Below are 18381 nucleotides of genomic sequence, written 5' to 3'. Positions count from 1 at the left end.
GTCCTTAGGGTGACCGAACCTAAGTTCGTTTTTATATTTACAGCTATATACCAAGGAAGGGATCAAATGCTGCAAAAATAAAGTAGAACACATCACTATATAATATAAAACAAAAGTCACTTCCCGTCATCTGTGTCTGTATGATTAAATCTTTAAAACGTTTTTTTATAGATAGAGTCATTCTCGAGAAAGTTTTTAGTATATAATTTATAAGGTTCTTGGCAAATCGGGCGAAGCCGCAGACGGAGAACTACTTAGTACATATTAATAAGACTGATGGATATTACAGCGTATGTTCAAAATGACAATTTAATTTCATTCACTACACGTGATATACTACTTTACCCCCCCTCCCCCTTGTGATATTTCGTGATGTTTTGATGGACCCCTCCCCCCCCTTTCGAGCCTCACGTGATTAATGGACAGCCCCTAAAATATGAATACGCGTATTACTATGTAGTTACTACTACATAATTATTTTAAAATCTATTTTTTTATATCTAAGGTGGATTAAATCAAAATAACTATCCAATATCAGACATAGAAACAATTGACGAAATAAAAAACATTGACGTACAACAAGCCAAACATTTGTCTGTTTTTCATAATTCCACCATTGTTCCATAACAGTCAATTCAAATAAAATTCACACGTGCCAGATGATAGCCATTGTGGTGCATTTCAAATATTTCACATTAATTTCATACTCGATTTAATCCACTGGCAGTAATGATCGGAAAGGCTGTGGTTTAAATGACTAGTAAATTGGTATTGTTTGCGCATAATTTGCATGTTTGTTCCTAATCTTGCAATAATCATAATTCTATATATTATTTTATATTTATATTGAAATAGGTACATTGGCTTTAGTTTTTAGTAATTCTCTAGTAGCTATTAGTAATTCTCTTATTTATTTATTGTATTTTTATGTGTATATAAACACAGGACATAAAGGTTCTTGATTTAGTTGATGTTAAATGAATCAAGGAAAAAGTAAACAACGAGTTTCAGGATCTGAGAGGATTACAAAATAGAAGAGGAAGAACAAGGTAAATTTGTATTTGCTAGAATGAAGATGTTAATAAATTTATAAGAATAAGATATAAGTCAAGTGTAGGGCAACAGCATGTAGGTAGCTGGTAATAAATATGATCATAACTATCTATATCATATATATGATATAATCTGTGATATGATTCTTCTGTCCGATTGCCGATGCTCTGTTTTGCCAAGCTCAGTAATTCTCACTTTGTTTAGCTAAGCTTAACTCCTAATAGTAAAAGTAACCGAGATTCTTTCGTCTGTTAATATTTATTATCAACATTTATACGTGTCAAAATATACTTTCACTAGTGTTATTTTGCAATTAATATAATATTTAAACCATTGAAAAATAAACCCTTATGCAACACAATAGAGTTTAAAATATAATAATTATAATGATACCTTTATTCCGCCTAATATTCGTTTGTAATTAACACGCCTGTCATGAACACTGGCGTGTCTTCCCGTTAAGGAAACGATTTAAACTTAGTTTCATTTGATATAAACGTAGTTGATACCTTTTATATGCAGGAACATTACGATTGTTCATATATGTAACATTAATTAACATCATTTTTAATATAACTTTGTATTTGAAGGTTACATCGGAGTATCAGGAGATGCTGCAATTTTTGAATCTTCAGTAGTGTAGCAGGAGAGATCTTTTATTGAAAAAAAAGTGATAACATTCGACTCAGCATTCAGAATGAGGTCAATCAAGTAAGTCTAACCATAAAATGGTGTATGGTAAGTATCGTAGGCACAGACATACACTGAAGGCAAATCGTTAATGTGGATAACTTATATAAAATTGAGTGTGACGTGTGTAAAGTGAGACGATTTATATATACGTAATATATATATATAGGTTTTATTGTTTTATTTTAGAGCAATATATATCTAAAAGTATCAGTCCGTGTTACATTGCCGTTTATGACACTTTTATCGATCAACACTAAAAAATCAACTTATTAGTTATTATATGTATAGATTACCTTTTCCTAGGTTAAAGGCTTGCGTTTTCCAAGGCGTTCATTCACCTAGCAAAATAAACTAATCAGTCGTGAACAGGCGAACTTCACATTCTAGTACAAGCATGGTTTAACTTTAAATGAGTCACTCCGATCACTCAATAGCATGCATTAAATGCACGTGCATGCAATCCTTTATGCTCAAAAACATGTTTCAACTTTATTTCACCAAAGAGGTTGTGCGTTAAGTGTGCCTTTTCATTAGCAGCTATTGAAGGTTTTAAATCTAGTGAATAGCTGAACAAAAATGTGTAATGAATGGACGTTTGCCCGCATTATGCTGATATTATTCCATTTTGAATAATGATCCTTTAAATACGATATTATAAAAGCTATGTAATACGAGACAATTTTTCTATCTAATGTTGAATTTCATGAAAATAATACGTTGCTGTTCTGTTGTATTTTAACGAGTAGGTCATCGGAATAATATAAATTATGTGCTGGATACGGAAACGAAATCGTGTTTTAATTTTCAAAGGTTTTAAATTTAAATTCAGATTATAACTCAGCACAATTTCGATATAAAACACTATTATACATATAACAGGCCCCAATCATAACCTGATAAACGTTAAAATGTTGTCAGAATCCTATCACATTTAAAAAAATACTACGATAGGTACTATAAAATATTGTGTACATTTTCCGCAGGTACATGTCAAACGTCTGTTAGAATAATAAAATTCGTCTCGATATCAACATAATTTTATAAAGTTTTCTCGTCTCAGAATATCAATTTCATACCGTACCTGTGAGAAAATATTATATTGAGATACAGTATTGAAGCAGTTAAGGCCCCAAGACATACATAATATAATGTTATATACTCGTATATTTCTTATGATAGGAAAAAATTCTGCTATAATCGAAGCGGTTCGTCTCGTCATCAGAAATCGTTCGTACAAATAAATAATTATGGCTCGTTAACTTGCATGTTTTTTTTTTAATTTTATGTAAAAAATTGCAAAATATGTAAAAAAAATATTTATCCAATTCCATATCTGGCACACCTCAGGCGGGCTTAGAGAGTAAATAAATAATTTTGCAAAAAATTGCCGCCGACTTCGTCCAGATTATGTGAATCTCGCTGGAAGACATCCATTTTTACATTTAAAGATTTTCTTTGAATAAAACCGTCATAAAGACGTTAGGAAAGCTCTTTCCTTTTGCATTTTCTGATAAACGTCCTGCTTTAAATTGAAAGTAAACATTTAAATTGCTTTTTTCATTCATTGTTATCGGAATCACTTTAAGGAAATTATGAAAGAAAAAACATTTGACTGTAGGTACTAGACAGAAAAAAATTACAAAGGTTCAATTAAAACATGAAAATACAATTATGAATAAACAATACAAATTAAATAATACAGTACAATAAGAACATCAAAATTAAAAAAAAAAGTGCAGCCATTTTATTTTGTGACGTAACGCAGTCACTTGATGTAGGCGCACTTCATAGATTTGTAACGAGTTTCATACCAGGATAGATGCATGCACTTGTATCAGACATAGCCCATAAAGCAAGCACTACAACGATTTCATTCAGCTCCTATCTGGTCATTTGTACAAAGATGAAACATGGCGCTAATAAGGGAAGTCCGCTTTTTATCGACATCGATAAATTAAACATGGTACGTACCATCTGTCAAAAGTAAAAAAGACTGTCAAGATTCTTACTTAGAAGTGTGAAACGGCATGATGTTTATTTATTAGCTTCGTCATTAAATGGAGGAAAGAGTAAAGAAGTAAATTAGTTGTATATAGATAAAGATAATGTGTTTTAGTTTGTGCATGAGTTCAACTAATTGCGTGCTTGTGTCTATCAAGAAATCGATACAGCTTTTTCTTTAGAACTAGCTTTAATTGGAAGGTTCCCGCTATACACAAGATTCCTTATTCAGGTAAAACTTTTTCAAAACTCTGCGTGACGTTTAATTAAAATAGCTATTCAAGATACAGGATTTGTTTTTGACTTTGATTTAATTTCAAATTAATTAGGAAAGCCTCTGAAATACATCAACGTTCTAAATTCGTGCTCTTGATGGAATTTAAATGAAATTATATACCGATAGTAAAAAAGCAATATTGAGTAATTATAAAATGTCTAGGCATTTGCTTTTAATTTCATGAATAGTTAATACAGAAACCGATTAAATATCAAAACTTTATTTTTATTCGATTATATTGGTCGAAAATAAACATGAAGTCATAACGATATATTTATTGCACTCAATGTACCTACTTCTCATGTCGATCTTTCTCTAAAGTATTATTTTATAAACAAGCATAATATTAAAGGAAAACCATAGATTTTATCGTCAAATAACATCACTAGTCGGTGCCGCAGTGTCGAAAGGGTACTAGTGCTTCAGAGGCCTGGCGACATCTGATTCAGCCGGGTCAACGACCTGCATCAACTTTATATCTTTGTTTTGATACCACTGAAACTTTTATGGCAATGGAGACTTCCTATAAAATGTTATTACTCAAAAATTATGTCACTACACATTAGTGGCCATAAAATTAACTGACTGCATACTTTGATGTTTGGTCCGATTGCAGAATTTTTGTTTAAAAATCTATTTAAAGTGGAATAAAAGGAAATTAACGATGACATATGTTTTCATATAAATATTTAACAGCGATGTTTTTAAGTAATGTTCTATTTCGTAGAGATTATATAGTTTATAAGCAAAAGGCAAAGCCTTTCACAATAATATGTATCTTTATTATACATATTATCATATTCTTAAAAACAGGTTTATTATTTTATAATAGATTTAATAATAAATAGTAATATTGATACAAACTTCCAAATTATACACCCCGCGTGGTAGCTGACTATGAATTAATTGCCTTATAACAAAAGTTCCTGCAAATCGGACGACAAACACGTTGGTAGCGACGCAAACGACGACAAATTTAAATTTAGTAAACCAACACAATTTCGATAACATTTAGGGGTAAACTAATTCAACGTTCGATAAATAGTTGACCTATGGGAACTGTTTGTGTTTGTGCTGTGTCGCATAATATAGCCGATAGAGAAGTCCTAAGTAAACTCCACCGTCTCGATTTGGCTTATATTGCTTATTCCAATCGCAAATTTGTCGAATGACATTGAAGTGATAAATTTTCGAGTGGTTTACAAATACGTCAGCTTAATTCTTTAGTGTCTGGTACTAAGTTTATAATTAAAATAAATTGATAAACTTTTTAGAAAATCAATTTGGAAAACAAACAAAAAGTACAACTTTAATTAATCAGCTTTGTGAACTACTAAGCTATTATGTATATTAATTTATTATAATCTCTGCAAACCTAAATAACATTAGATTTTTCATATTCGTTTCAGGAACAGAAAAGTCAACCTAGTCCTCCATATAAATGATCATATACCCAGGGGTTGTGAACTAGTTTCAGGAAGCAAAACAGAAACGGAGTCCCGTAATAACTCAAATATGCGAATATGTCATGAGGAATGCAATATATGAGTATCACTGGGTATATTCTCGTATTTTTAAACCTAATTGCATGCGGGCTCACAGTTCGAGAAACAAATGATTTTATGTTTAAATGAAAGATTTGAAAAAAGACCGAACACTGTTTTTTTGGCAAAAAAAGGTGCAGGTGGGCCTGTTGGCCTGAGGTTATTATAAATGACTGATGTGATTTCTATTACTACTAGTTGTTCGCCCCGGGTTTTGTACGCTTTACCCGAAATAATATGGCAAAAATTCGTTAAATTAATTATTTAAAGAACTGAAAATAATTAATTGTTAAAGTGAGGTATTCCTAGGTGCTGAAATTAATTCTACGGCAGGAGTATGAGGTGGAATTTATTAAATATTTCCTATCATTGTTTGTGAAGTAATTATGAAAAACTGTTTTTTTACTCAATAATCTTTCTAATCATTTAGTAGGTTTATTGTGTTGTCCTAAATTAGGACTACGTAATAATTTCTTGATTATAAGTTGCATATAATTATTTAGTTCTTAACCAAGAAACTTCCAACTACAAAACACTTTCCAGTACTTCATAGTTCTTAAAGTTACAAGAATATGGTTCAATTACACTTTGTATTTATAACCTGATTCTACGAAGCTCCTTGCATTTCCTTGTATTGTAAGCTCGCTACAAAAGCACTTTGTAATAATAATAAATAAATAATAATGCAGAAAAGCACAGGTTTCAATATCACGTTCATTTTTAGATCGATAGCATTCAAGTGAGAAATTTTTAATGAATAGAAAATAATGGAACATAAATTTATAAAGAATAGAAAAAATTCGATCACGAGGCGGGACTCAAACCCGCATCCTTTCGCGCCATTTCGGGGCGGATGCCTGACCAACTCAGCCACTCGTGACCCGCCAGAGCGATGGAACTTATTCTATTCTTTCAGTTTTATGTGTCTCATGCCCGATTTCACCAATAACCCCTAAACAGTCTCCTAAGTATGGGTTCCTTAGTTTAAGGGACCCTTCAAATTACTACGTAACCTAACGATTTAGGTGACACTTATCTGGCGGTGAAAGCAAATTTTACGTTAGGTATCCCCTAAATTGACTTAGGTGACACTTAAATTTTACGGGTTGTGGGTGAAAACGGACGGAACACAGCGCAATAAATTTATATTTATAAAGCATTTGAATGCGATTAAACCAAAAATATCTAATTCAATAATGGAACATGTTTTCTTTAAACCGAAAGAGTATTCCTTAAAAATTTCTCAAATATCAAATAGCTTCTGTCTTTTACAGCTTCTTATATTGATGGATCTTTCATACGATTTAAATAGCGGGTGCTAATGGTAAAGTTGGCTGTACTAATTGAGAGTACAAGGATGCAGCAATATATTTTAATTGAAGTGGGATATGAATCATGCTCCTGCATCCTGCTGGTGCAATTTGGCATCAGTGTTATATTGGTTTTTATTTCGTATCATCTTACTAACTAATTTTAGAAGATTGTTTCAACGTGTGCTTGTATGTTACGGATATTCTGTTATCTTTTCTTTACACTTTCTTAATGTGTGAGGGGAAAAAGATGTGATATTTTTCATCCGTTTCCCATTAGTAAATGAGCAGTTTTATGTGTCCTGCTAGAACGAAACGTTAGTGTCCATACGACGAAACGGGAGTCGAATTCAGGACCTTTCGGATCTACGTTCACATAATAAGTATATACCATTGAAATTGGCGGTCAGCAGTAACTTGGCCTGCATTTATTCATAGGATCTAAACTTAATGGGGTAAAACCGCAAGGCAATTCTAGGGCTTTTCTAAATGTGAAAGATGTTTGTTAAGATAATGATTTTGGGAATGAAACAGTTTGGCACATTAGTAGGGTATATTCTGGATGTTTGGGCCCGGCGACGGGCTGCCGCTGATGGGGTCACGGATGAATTCTACACATACCCGTGGCCCTGTCGCTGATGCGGCTTGACGGAACACAGTGGGGTTTTGGTCGGTAGGAATCCGACATAACCCACGGCCTCTTCCCCGGAGGCCGTGGGTATCTATGCAAGATTTCCCCACTAAAAAAAAAAAAGGTATATTCTGGATTAACACAAACAAGTTATTTCTGTACACGCTTTAATTATTAATCAAACAAAGATTGAACTAGCGCCAGCAACAAAAATGTATACAAAGCTTGAACACCAATAGTAATATCAGCCTAACAAAAGCCATTAGTATGCACAAACGATGCATTCAAGTATGATAAATTCATAAAGAACCGAGCGTATTGCCGCAATACTACCAACAAATACATGCGATATTTTAATAAAACGCTATGTGTATAACGATATTGCTAAAGTTATACATGTGTCAGAACAACTGCGCTAACCGAGTGTAAAATAACCCTTTTTCAGTGATTTCCCGAGGGGAAATGTTTGAATTTTTCACTAGTATTCACATCTAGGTTTACTGATGCCTGATGGTACCACATAAACTAGCTAAGAGATGTTTTAATCAAGCTTGTTTACAATTTTAATACTAGATAAGGTATAATCCTAGTTCTCTATATTTTTGTAATTTGACTGAAGAAGATTCTGTTAGTTCTCAGAAATATGTTGTTATGAAGAAAGAGCTGCCTCATGTATAATGTTTCTATTGTAATAATTATAAGTTTGTCTTATTTTATTAAATATTTGTATCTTTTTCAGAAATGCTGAGTAATGAAGAGCGCATTTCGTCGAAAAAATCTATACTAATATTATAAAGATGAAGAGTTTGTTTGTTTGTTTGTTTGAACGCGCTAATCTCTGGAACTACTAGTCCGATTTGAAAAATTAGTTCGGTGTTAGTTAGCCCATTTATCGAGGAAGATTATAAGCTATATATCATCAACCTAAGACCAACAGGAGCGGAGCAACGCGGTCGAAACCGCGGGGCACAGCTAGTAAATAATAAACGTAAGAAAACAAATGACTCTACTAAGGAAACATGCTATCCATTTCTTGGCAAATACAGTCATAATTACATAACATTTTCAGCAAATTTCACTTATGCAATGAAATAAACATAAGTATTGAATGTACAGGTGACAAGTTTTTAGTTTTTGTTGGTTTTTGAAACCAACTCAAAACCGAGACAATAGCCACTCAAAGGTAACCCTCGAGAAAAAGTAATAGAGGGCCGCCATTATTATTTCGCATAAAGGACTCCTAAGAGTACTCTATAGTCCATACTACGTACAGATTGTACCTGAGATTGAGCGCATTTCATATGATGACACTTCAGAGGAATAGTTAATTATCTCACAAATTGCAACGTGTTAATCCTTACGCCTTACGTTAGTGTCTTACATTTCATTATGCACATAACGTTCCATTCATCAGGAGTACATAATATTTTGTGTGTGGAATTATTAATACAATGTTATTACTTTTTGAAGAAAAATTATATTAGGGATCTAAGTAACAGAGCAACGAACGGATTATCATCTTCATTTATGATACACTGGAATAGAAATAATTAATATGAATCTAATTTATAAATACTAAAGGTGAGTTCTATGTCAATAGCACCATATTCATATCTTAATATTCTCAATCAAATTAAATTCAATTAAGGTAATCACTCGTTAAACTGCAAAACACGTTTAACAGTCTATTCCAAAAATAGAATTACAAATGCAATTGAAATCATACAAATTAACAAGTGCATATCAATTAAAAGAACATTAACTCCCAACAATTAACATTAATTATAGAATCAACTCATGTTTAATCTTGGCTCAATTTAATGTCATATTAATTAAGCCTGTAAATTGATATACCACATTTCGTGAGCCTGTCTTCACCTTTGACCTTAACCCGTATCAGTTGAAAGAAAATTCATGAGGTACGTAATGATCGGCGGACAAAGATGGATCGGTGGTTATATTTTCAAACGCCTTGCCTTTGTTTGGTAGAATGTTCGAGCTTTGTTTCAAACAATTGTGTTGACAACAGGATATTTCGGAAAATTGTATAGTGTATAATAATAATAATTTATTGTAGAAGTATGTTAAAAATGACAATATATCCATACTATTATTATAAATGCGAAAGTAACTCTGTCTGTCTGTCTATTACTCAATAACGCCTAAACTACTGAACCAATTTGCATGAAATTTGGTATGGAGATATTTTGATACCCGAGAAAGGACATAGGCTACCTTTCATTGCGAAACATTTACCACGGGCGAAGCCGGGGCGGACCACTAGTTTACAATAAACCATTGAGATGAAAATATGAGTGATTATACCTTAAAATACCCATAAAGAGTATGAAACTGTAATTTTTGCAAGTTGTCGACTAAATAATGTAGGATCACGATATAATTGGAATAAAATATTAAATAGAATTACAACTTTGGTACAAAGTAAAAATAGCAGCAGGATAATTCAGAATCCAATAGTTACTTAACAGTCAAGTTTGGATTGTTGTAGTTCCGATAATCGAAAACGAGGATCACTTGAGGGAACCGAAAGCTAGGTATTACTTCTGAACAACTCTCGAGTCTCGACCTAGTTGCCTAGCTTAGTGCTTTCGAGAAATTCACTACGCAAAATTCTACTTTTCTAACAATTTTTATATAATTACCAAAATGTAAACGTTTATTTATAGTGTAATTTGTGCTGAAGTCGTAATTAAAATTTATTAAAACATATAATGTAATCCCGTTTGAGCCATTAGAAAGAAAATTTAATTACATAGACACCCATTTATTTCATTTTTACGAACGTAATTATGAAAAGGTGCTTTCAGATATTATATTACGTGAAATACAGAAAATAAAAATTGTGTTTATTTGGTATATAAATGTTTATTACTGCTGTAATATAAATCAGTTGAATGCTAAGTTTCTAGTAGTTCCAATGAGAAATACGACTGAAATACAAGACTCAGTGCGGTTTAGGGGATGTCAATCCTTGAAACTTGAGTGTCTGAAGCCTGTAGTTTCCTTGTTTTCTCTTCAGTTTAAACCCAGTTCAACGTATAGATAATTAATTAACTTTAACATGTTTACAACTGACTTCAAAAAAGGAGGAGGTTCTCAAGTCACCTCCGAGCTACTCGGTGAACCGATTTTGATGATTCTTTTTTATTTAAAAGAAAAGTATTCCGGTATGTTTAATTTTTTTCCCTGTTCTAACCATTAGAAGGCGGCATTGTCTTTTGTTAATAATAATTATTTGGTATAAATGTAAATAAAGTAACCTTTGTGTTAATTTTATCTATCACCCCTTGTTTTCACGGTCATTAGCTGAATACCTTGAGGGATATAGGGGAATAAGGTTAAATTGTCTGGCGTATTTGCTACAAATATATTTCATATTTATTATTTAGTGACATGAAATACAACTTCTATGTTATGATAAGAATGAATCTCCAAATGTAATCGTCGAACTTGAGAATGGCTGGACCAGTTCAGTTATTACTTTTTAAGTTTTTGTTATGGCATAAGGAAGGAAGAAGAAAAACGAAAAAACTGCAAAAGGGCAGAACAACGTCTGCTTGGGCAGCTAGTATTTTACTATGATTTTACTCTATAGTTTCGATAAAACTAAAGGTTATTTTAAAAGTTTATTTCTAAAAAGATCAAATTAAATTGACTTGACGTAATAAGAAGTAGGTATAAGGTGAATTCAATAAAATTTCGTAACGAATAATAATGAAAGTAAAATGAACCTTTTTCGGTGTACTATTTACTGGAATTCAACCTACCTAATCCATAGGTACTAATATTATAAATGCGAAAGTAACTCTGTCTGTCTGTCTGTTACTCAACCTTCTAATATAATTAATTTTTCAGAATACATTATTTAAATATGTTTTAATTCATAGCTTATTATATCTTGTCATCGTCTCAAATTCACGTTAGAAAGAACAATACTGTCGTAATTTATTGAGTCAAATATGACCACAAAATTCTATTATTCCGATCTTACATTTCAATAAGACTTATATCACAAATGTAAGGCAATTCGAAATAAGTAGAAACATTTGTTATTGGCCACAAATAGACCGTATACAATTGAATTACATGTACGTGATCTAGTAACGCCTACGTATAGTTTACGGTAATCATGTAGTTGGTTTGAATTAGTAAATTAACCTGAATAAGGCTTTACAAAACGTTAAACATTGCTCAGGAGCTAGACTTTTATAATTTTGTATAATTTTAATGTATTCCTATAATTAATCAATTACTATACTACCTAGGTGGTTACCTAGGCGAGGCCTACGCCAAAGGGAAAATCGCTGATTAAGTTTAAATAATTACATAAAATTACAATTCCAATAGAATATTAGATACTATTACTACTATTTATTTACGAACCTTAACCAAAATAAGTGACCTTCACTGATGGAAGAGTCCATTAAAATGCGATAAGGAGGTGTCGGCTGGATCAGATTATAATTTCTAGAAGGATCTTTGATATCACTTTTATAACTATTATCACTTTTTCTTTCAGTTATGACAGGTATGAGAGTAGAATTATTATTGTAAATATTGTGCTGAAATGAAATGAAAAATGAAACAAATATATACCTACGTATATTAGTTTCGAGACCAGAATTTATACTTTAATTGTACTTATCACAGATAACTAATACACGCCTAAACACTATAAATAGATAGATTGAAAGAAATGCCTATTCTTTGTCAAAGTCACATACTAATGGGATGTGGAACAATCGAAGCGGATTACACTGATCAGTTGTCTCTTGCGAAATCTCCCTTCTGTATCCTAAAAGACCTAGACCTATTTAGGGATCGTTTGGCGTCTGGCTTGGGAATATAGACCTTATAAATATTTAACATAAAGTATAATTTTCTATGAATATGTTTATCACAAATGTAATACATAAATTATGCTACGAAGCTTAGGCTATCAATCTGTATCAGAATGTTTAGGTAAGCTTTTTAATTCGATGTCTTTCAGTTACAATATTTTTTAGAAGATAAAGTTTATGTATATATCGTTTGGCTGGTTGTAATTAGTTTTAATTTTCTCATTGTGAAACAGGCCCTAAAAGAAAAACTAATAATAAACTAAATAATGCAATTTGCGTGTTCAAAGTGTTATATTTAATTACTGGCCTTAACGTCAATATAACAGCTTAGTACTAATATTGTGCTAATATGTAGAAACTCAGACAAAGAATAAAATGTGATTTATGTTTCCTATTTATTTCAAATGCATTTTATGCAACAGATTTTCGGGATTGACGGTACAATATAGTGCATACTACTAGTTCTACCTTAGATGATAAAAATTGATGAACCAGAATTACTATTAAGTTGAGTAATAAAGTAAACTAAACATGCTCACAGTTTTGCTCATACATTTATCTTCCTTAATACATTAGAATTTAATCAAATGATGCTTCTGATATTGAGCAAATACACTCCTCTTCCGGGCTCAAAAGTAAATAAAAATTAAGTATAAATACAGGCTGTATTTCCAAATATTTATGCTTATTTCAGAAATAAAGCTATGTGCAGTTATTCTCACGATTCCTGCCGCAAGTGACGGCGTGGTAGGCACGGCTCTGCCTTGGCTCACGTCAACTGTGGTCGCTTTTCGGCTCATTCCCAAATATTTTGACAGAAATTGTCTGCATTGTAACTTTGTCCTGTCAGAAGGGACACATAGTTTAACTGTGAATACGTGCTTGGAATTTTTGGCGTATTCTATTTTGAAGGGAGGGTTTTGTTTGTGTGCTGTGTGTATGTTGAATGTGAACATGTAGGTGTCAATATTTTGATAGATATGAAGGAAGAACGGTTGAATTGATTTCGATTACATTTTGGGTAGTAAATAATAAAAAGATTCTCTTAAGATTAATTTTTGATTTTATTGTAATCGGTTTAGTTTTTTTTTTTCAGGACAGCAAAAAGGAGTAAGTTGGGCCCAGCTGACGGAAAATGATTACTGGCAATAACTTAACCAAAAGCACCAGTGTATATCAAAAGTTTAAAATGAAAGTTTTTTTCTGCGCGCTCAATAATGCTAAAAAGTATCTGTAAATATTAAAGACACAGGCCTATAGGCCGGTTGCAGAGCTTCACCGACCGTCAGTGCGTACCATCGGTCCTGACGATACGCATCAACATTGTGTATGACTATGACACACGCTTACCTACCCTTACATATGGTTGCCAAACGTGGACATACAGCTCCAAAATAAAAAGTAAAATAGTAGCTTGCCAGAAAGCAATGGAAAGGAGTATACTTAAAATAAGAAAAATACAAAAAGTAAAAAGTGAAAAAATAAGACGAAAGACAAAAATCATTGACGCTTTACAATTTGCACTAAAACAGAAATGGCAATGGGCGGGACATATAGCAAGATGCTCGGACAAAAGATGGACACTGGAGACAACCATATGGAAAGGGCCGAAGGGAAAAAGAAATGTAGGACGCCCTAAAAAAAGGTGGATAGATGATATAAAAAATATAGCAGGGAACGAATGGAGAAAAAAGGCAAAGGACAGAGATACCTGGAAAAAGCTGGAGGAGGCCTATACCCGAGAAGGGGTTCCAATCAATGGTACTGGTACTGGATGTTACGTCAAAAATGAAAAAAAATGGAAGAAAAATGAATTAAGTATTAGTAATTAAAAATTTAAGTTAAAAAAATAGTGTAATTTTAATAAGTAAAATAGCTTTAAGTACATGTATCAAAACTTTTCTTGTGGATTGGAAATAAACGGGCTTTTTATTATTATTTATTTTTTTTTATTTATGACACACGCATGACGATACGCGTGCGTATGGTCGGTCTAGCTATGAACGGTTTTATGAATTTCCATACTATGACAAGCGCGACTGACGTACGCACTGATGGTCGGTCAAGCTCTGCAACCGGTCATAGAGATTTTGATCAAATATTTTGTATTTATTACCACACAAAAAGAATACATAATGACTGACAGTAAAGCAAATATGATATTTCACAACATTAAAAACGATACGATTTATTGCCAATAAATAATCCGTAATAAAATTGCGAACCGTACGAAACTCGCTTATTACGGTTCACGTAAATAAATTTCATTTTATGATTTGTAACTCGTATTTCATATATTTTGTTTAACATTTATCGGTTTTTATATAATACTAGGTTTCCGACAAGCGTTACCCTGTAATACTTTTTGATTTTACGTTCTTCGAGAAAGTATATCTATCATCCCAAATGAACATGCTGAATTTTTTGAACATTAGTTGTGAATTGCTGAAGCATTTCAGGCGTTAAACAGAAACAAACTATCCCACCAAAAACATAAATGTAAAATTTGGAGCTGAGTTCAATCGTTGACTTAATTTGCCAAAAAAGAAATGAGATCTAAATGTGCGCCAAGTTCTGCAGACAGTCCAGAAATTTATTTACAAAGATGTATTAAGTTCTTAGGTTGACTGAAAACTCAATTGTTTTATTTTCCCTTAGAGAACAATGTTTATTCCAAAATATAACTTTTTTAATTTGAATAATATAATTATTTTCACAAAGCAAACAACTAATGACCTATCGAACCCCATAATTTGATGAGGCTAGTTTTACATACTGTTTATATTTTGTGAGGTTCTAAAAAACTTGGTTACGTATAACATCTCAGTCTCCCCGTAATCACGCTCGCTGTAAAGTGTTCGTAACGTCGCGAAAATAATGTCATTAGTCCACATATTATTATCCCATTATTCATTTAATAGGTGTGTTAAGAGTGTTTCTATAATATTTTTATCAATTCAAAAGATTTTTCAATCACACAAAGGGCACAAAATTATATAAAAAGTTCTCTTTTTATTAAATCTCTATATTGAAAAACTATATGAAATAAAAACCACTTGGTAATATCAACTTTGTGCACACTTCGTAATGCATTAAAATAAAGTTGTCTCACTGTATATCTCTCTCGGTCTGAATGAACGTCCGTCGGTTTAGTGACACCACGCTGCACTGTGGAGATAATTCCCATTTATTTGAAAATAATGAATATTTTCCGTGATAAATACTGAACAAAATGCAATAGGTAATCGTAATTATATATTTTGAATGTATACATGTGAGTTTCTCAGTAAACAATTGACATGAATAAACTGAAAAGCAATCAATCACACTTTAAGCTTCTTATATCCTAATTTAATTTTGTCTTCAAGTATCATGGGATTCAGCTAGTCTTTTTGTGTTAAAGAAATACACCTATTCAAGAAGATAATTACCTACCTAATGAGTAAATAATTGTTCGAATTCACAGTAATACGAGATTACAAAAAATATTAAATAAGTAGTCTAATGAACTCTTATTTCATTAAAAAAAATCATACCTATTACTTATACTTCTCATTATATTATTTATTTTAATTATAAAGAAGTAAAATATATAAATTTCTTTAAAACCTGTTTAAAGCAAGAGAATTTTAATTAAAATCCTATCTCGTCAATTCAACGAAACGTAACGACTTTAAGCCTGAGTCGCTCATGAACCATTTTTTTAAATGTATGTTAATTAAAACTTAAAATTAAATATTTTCACTTTATTTTGTCTGTATCCCAAAAATATTATATAAAACATTTTAGCATAATTTAATAAAGTTAACGTTAGAATTCTTCATTACACTTTTAATCATAGGTAAAAGACTAGTTTTTAAACTCAAAATTTAATTAAAACTAGACTTCTTTTACAAGCGCTTTGAATTGGCAATTTAAAATAAATTCATGGTACATAATTTACCAAATGTCCGTTAACAGATCTTTAGAGAAGAGAGCAAAACGCAAGACTCTTTACAATGGTTTGTCAAGTTATATCAATTTATTGAAATACTATAGCTGTGCCGCGCGGTTTCACCCGCGTGGCTCCCCTCCTGTTGGTCTTAGCGTGATAATATATAGCCTATATTACTCGTGGATAATGTAGCTTTCGAATGGTCCCGTGCGGAGTTTCTGGTCTCCCATCGGGCGCGTCCCCAGGTGGCGGATAGGGGGAGGCCCCCCAGATATGGGGGGTACCGGTGGTCTTGCCGGCGCGGACCAAAATCAGCGTGGAGGAACTCGGGGGCTACCACGCCTTCGTTGCAATCTCTGCTTTGCAGGGAAATTGCTGGGTTCGCATTCGAACAGTGCTGCTTTTGCGGCGAGGTATGGCAACCAGTGGTTGCGGACGTTTTAGTCCTACCGGACAAGGGGCTGCTCTGCAGCGATGAATGGCGGTTGTTTCAATCGCGGCGCGGCGGGCTGGGCGGCAGGTTTTCTGTCATCTGGTTAGAGGCTTCGGCCTCCCGTCGGGCAACCTGTTATCCGTCGTAGTGTTGTTGTCACGTCTAGCAGCTACAACGGACCAGGGGGCTTGCCTTAATCGGCCGGCCCGAGAGGAAGGACACCTCATCAAAAACCCTCAAATCTGCGCTTTAGTCCAGCGGCGTGGATTTCCTGTCCCTCTTGGGCAGTTTGGCTCGGGAGTACGTGAGCTCTAGCTGTGGCCACCCATGGATACCGCCCGTCCTCCATGGTGTAAAAGGGTTATCCGGGTGCAGGGGGCACCGCCCGGATGGACTTTTTATATCCCCCATACTCGTGGGAACAAAAATGTCAGTAAACCCGGCCCCTTTTAACGACGACTTTGGCACAACTAATATGGACAATGATGGACTTTCTGATTCGGATGACGTTAGGACGATGGAGGATATGAATATGAAGGATAGTAGTATGAAGGATAGGAGTATGTCTCTGGCGCGTACCAGGACAAGACGGAGCAGGGCTGTGATGCTTTCGAGGTCAAGCTCAGCCAACAGCGTGGGGGATTTGCAATCCCACGTAAGAGGTAGGTTATGGCGGAAGAGGTCCTTAGATAAGAGCCGCTCCGATTCAGATTCGGAGGATGGAATTGGGGGATCAAAAACCCCTTTCCAAAAAACCTCATCAAAAAGAGGGAAGGGCCGCACGCCGGGTACGTGCGCCGCTCGGCGTGCAGCCAAACTGGACGCGTCGCGCAAGTTAGAGATAGAGTTGCAGGCCGAGCAAGAGATCGCGGAGTGCGCTGAGCGCATCGAAGCGACACGTGCTAGCGCTCCTCTCCCACCCATACCAGTTACGGAAGGTAACACGGCGGAAGCTCTTAGCCTCCGAATTGCGGAGAACTTGGCCGCCATTGAGAAGGTGCGGTCCAAGTCAACTAATTTGAAGACCACGTTCAAAAAAACCCTCAAACTGGCGCACGACGATATTGAACAGTCGGTAGCGCAATTCAAGCGGCTCACAGTATCTGAGGAGACACGGCTTCTGCAGGCGGACAACTCCCGCCTACAGGCCGAGATCGACTTCTTAAAAAGGGAGCTAGAAAAGGTGAAGACCTCGCAAAGCGCTCAAGTGCGTCCTCTACCACGGGAACCTGACGCTGACTTGGTAGCTTCCATCTTGCGTCAGGTGGGAGAAATGACTAATGCCAGATTCGAAGCACTAGAAGAGCGTTTGCCGCCGGCTAAGCGCGTAAGACCGCCGCTGGCGGCGGATAGTAGGAAAGGGACAGTGGAGGCCGTCCAACAGGCGTCCGAGGACGTTGCGCCTCTCCCGCAATCTACGAAGAAGACATATGCGATGGCTGCCTCGCTGCCGCAACCAGGTACATCGGCGATGGGACCTGCACCGCAGCGGGCCGTGAAGCGGGCTGCGGTTCCGGTCGCGAAGACTGCCTTAAAGCAACAAGCGGCGGTACAAGGTGCGGCTACGGTTACGGCCATGAAGCCGAAAGCCAAGGCGAAGAAAAAGAAGAAAGTGGCGTCGAAAAGCGTGGCGGATCCAAAAT

The 18381-nt window shown here is 34.5% G+C and overlaps 1 protein-coding gene and 1 long non-coding RNA gene across 2 annotated transcripts in view; one reads left to right on the top strand and one right to left on the bottom strand.

Moving 5' to 3' along the window:
• LOC123698270 (rap1 GTPase-activating protein 1) overlaps positions 1–18381 on the bottom strand; it is a 210460-nt gene that overhangs the window by 170667 nt on the left and 21412 nt on the right. The window lies entirely within an intron of this gene.
• On the top strand, positions 945–5711 carry LOC123698274. Its single transcript, XR_006752394.1, has 3 exons — positions 945–1049; positions 1644–1764; positions 5434–5711. It is a non-coding gene; the product is annotated as an uncharacterized LOC123698274 (long non-coding RNA).

Source organism: Colias croceus, chromosome 15 (assembly GCF_905220415.1).
Source record: "Colias croceus chromosome 15, ilColCroc2.1".
NCBI classification, from domain to species: Eukaryota; Metazoa; Arthropoda; class Insecta; order Lepidoptera; family Pieridae; genus Colias; species Colias croceus.
This window is presented reverse-complemented; position numbering and strand designations above follow the sequence as displayed.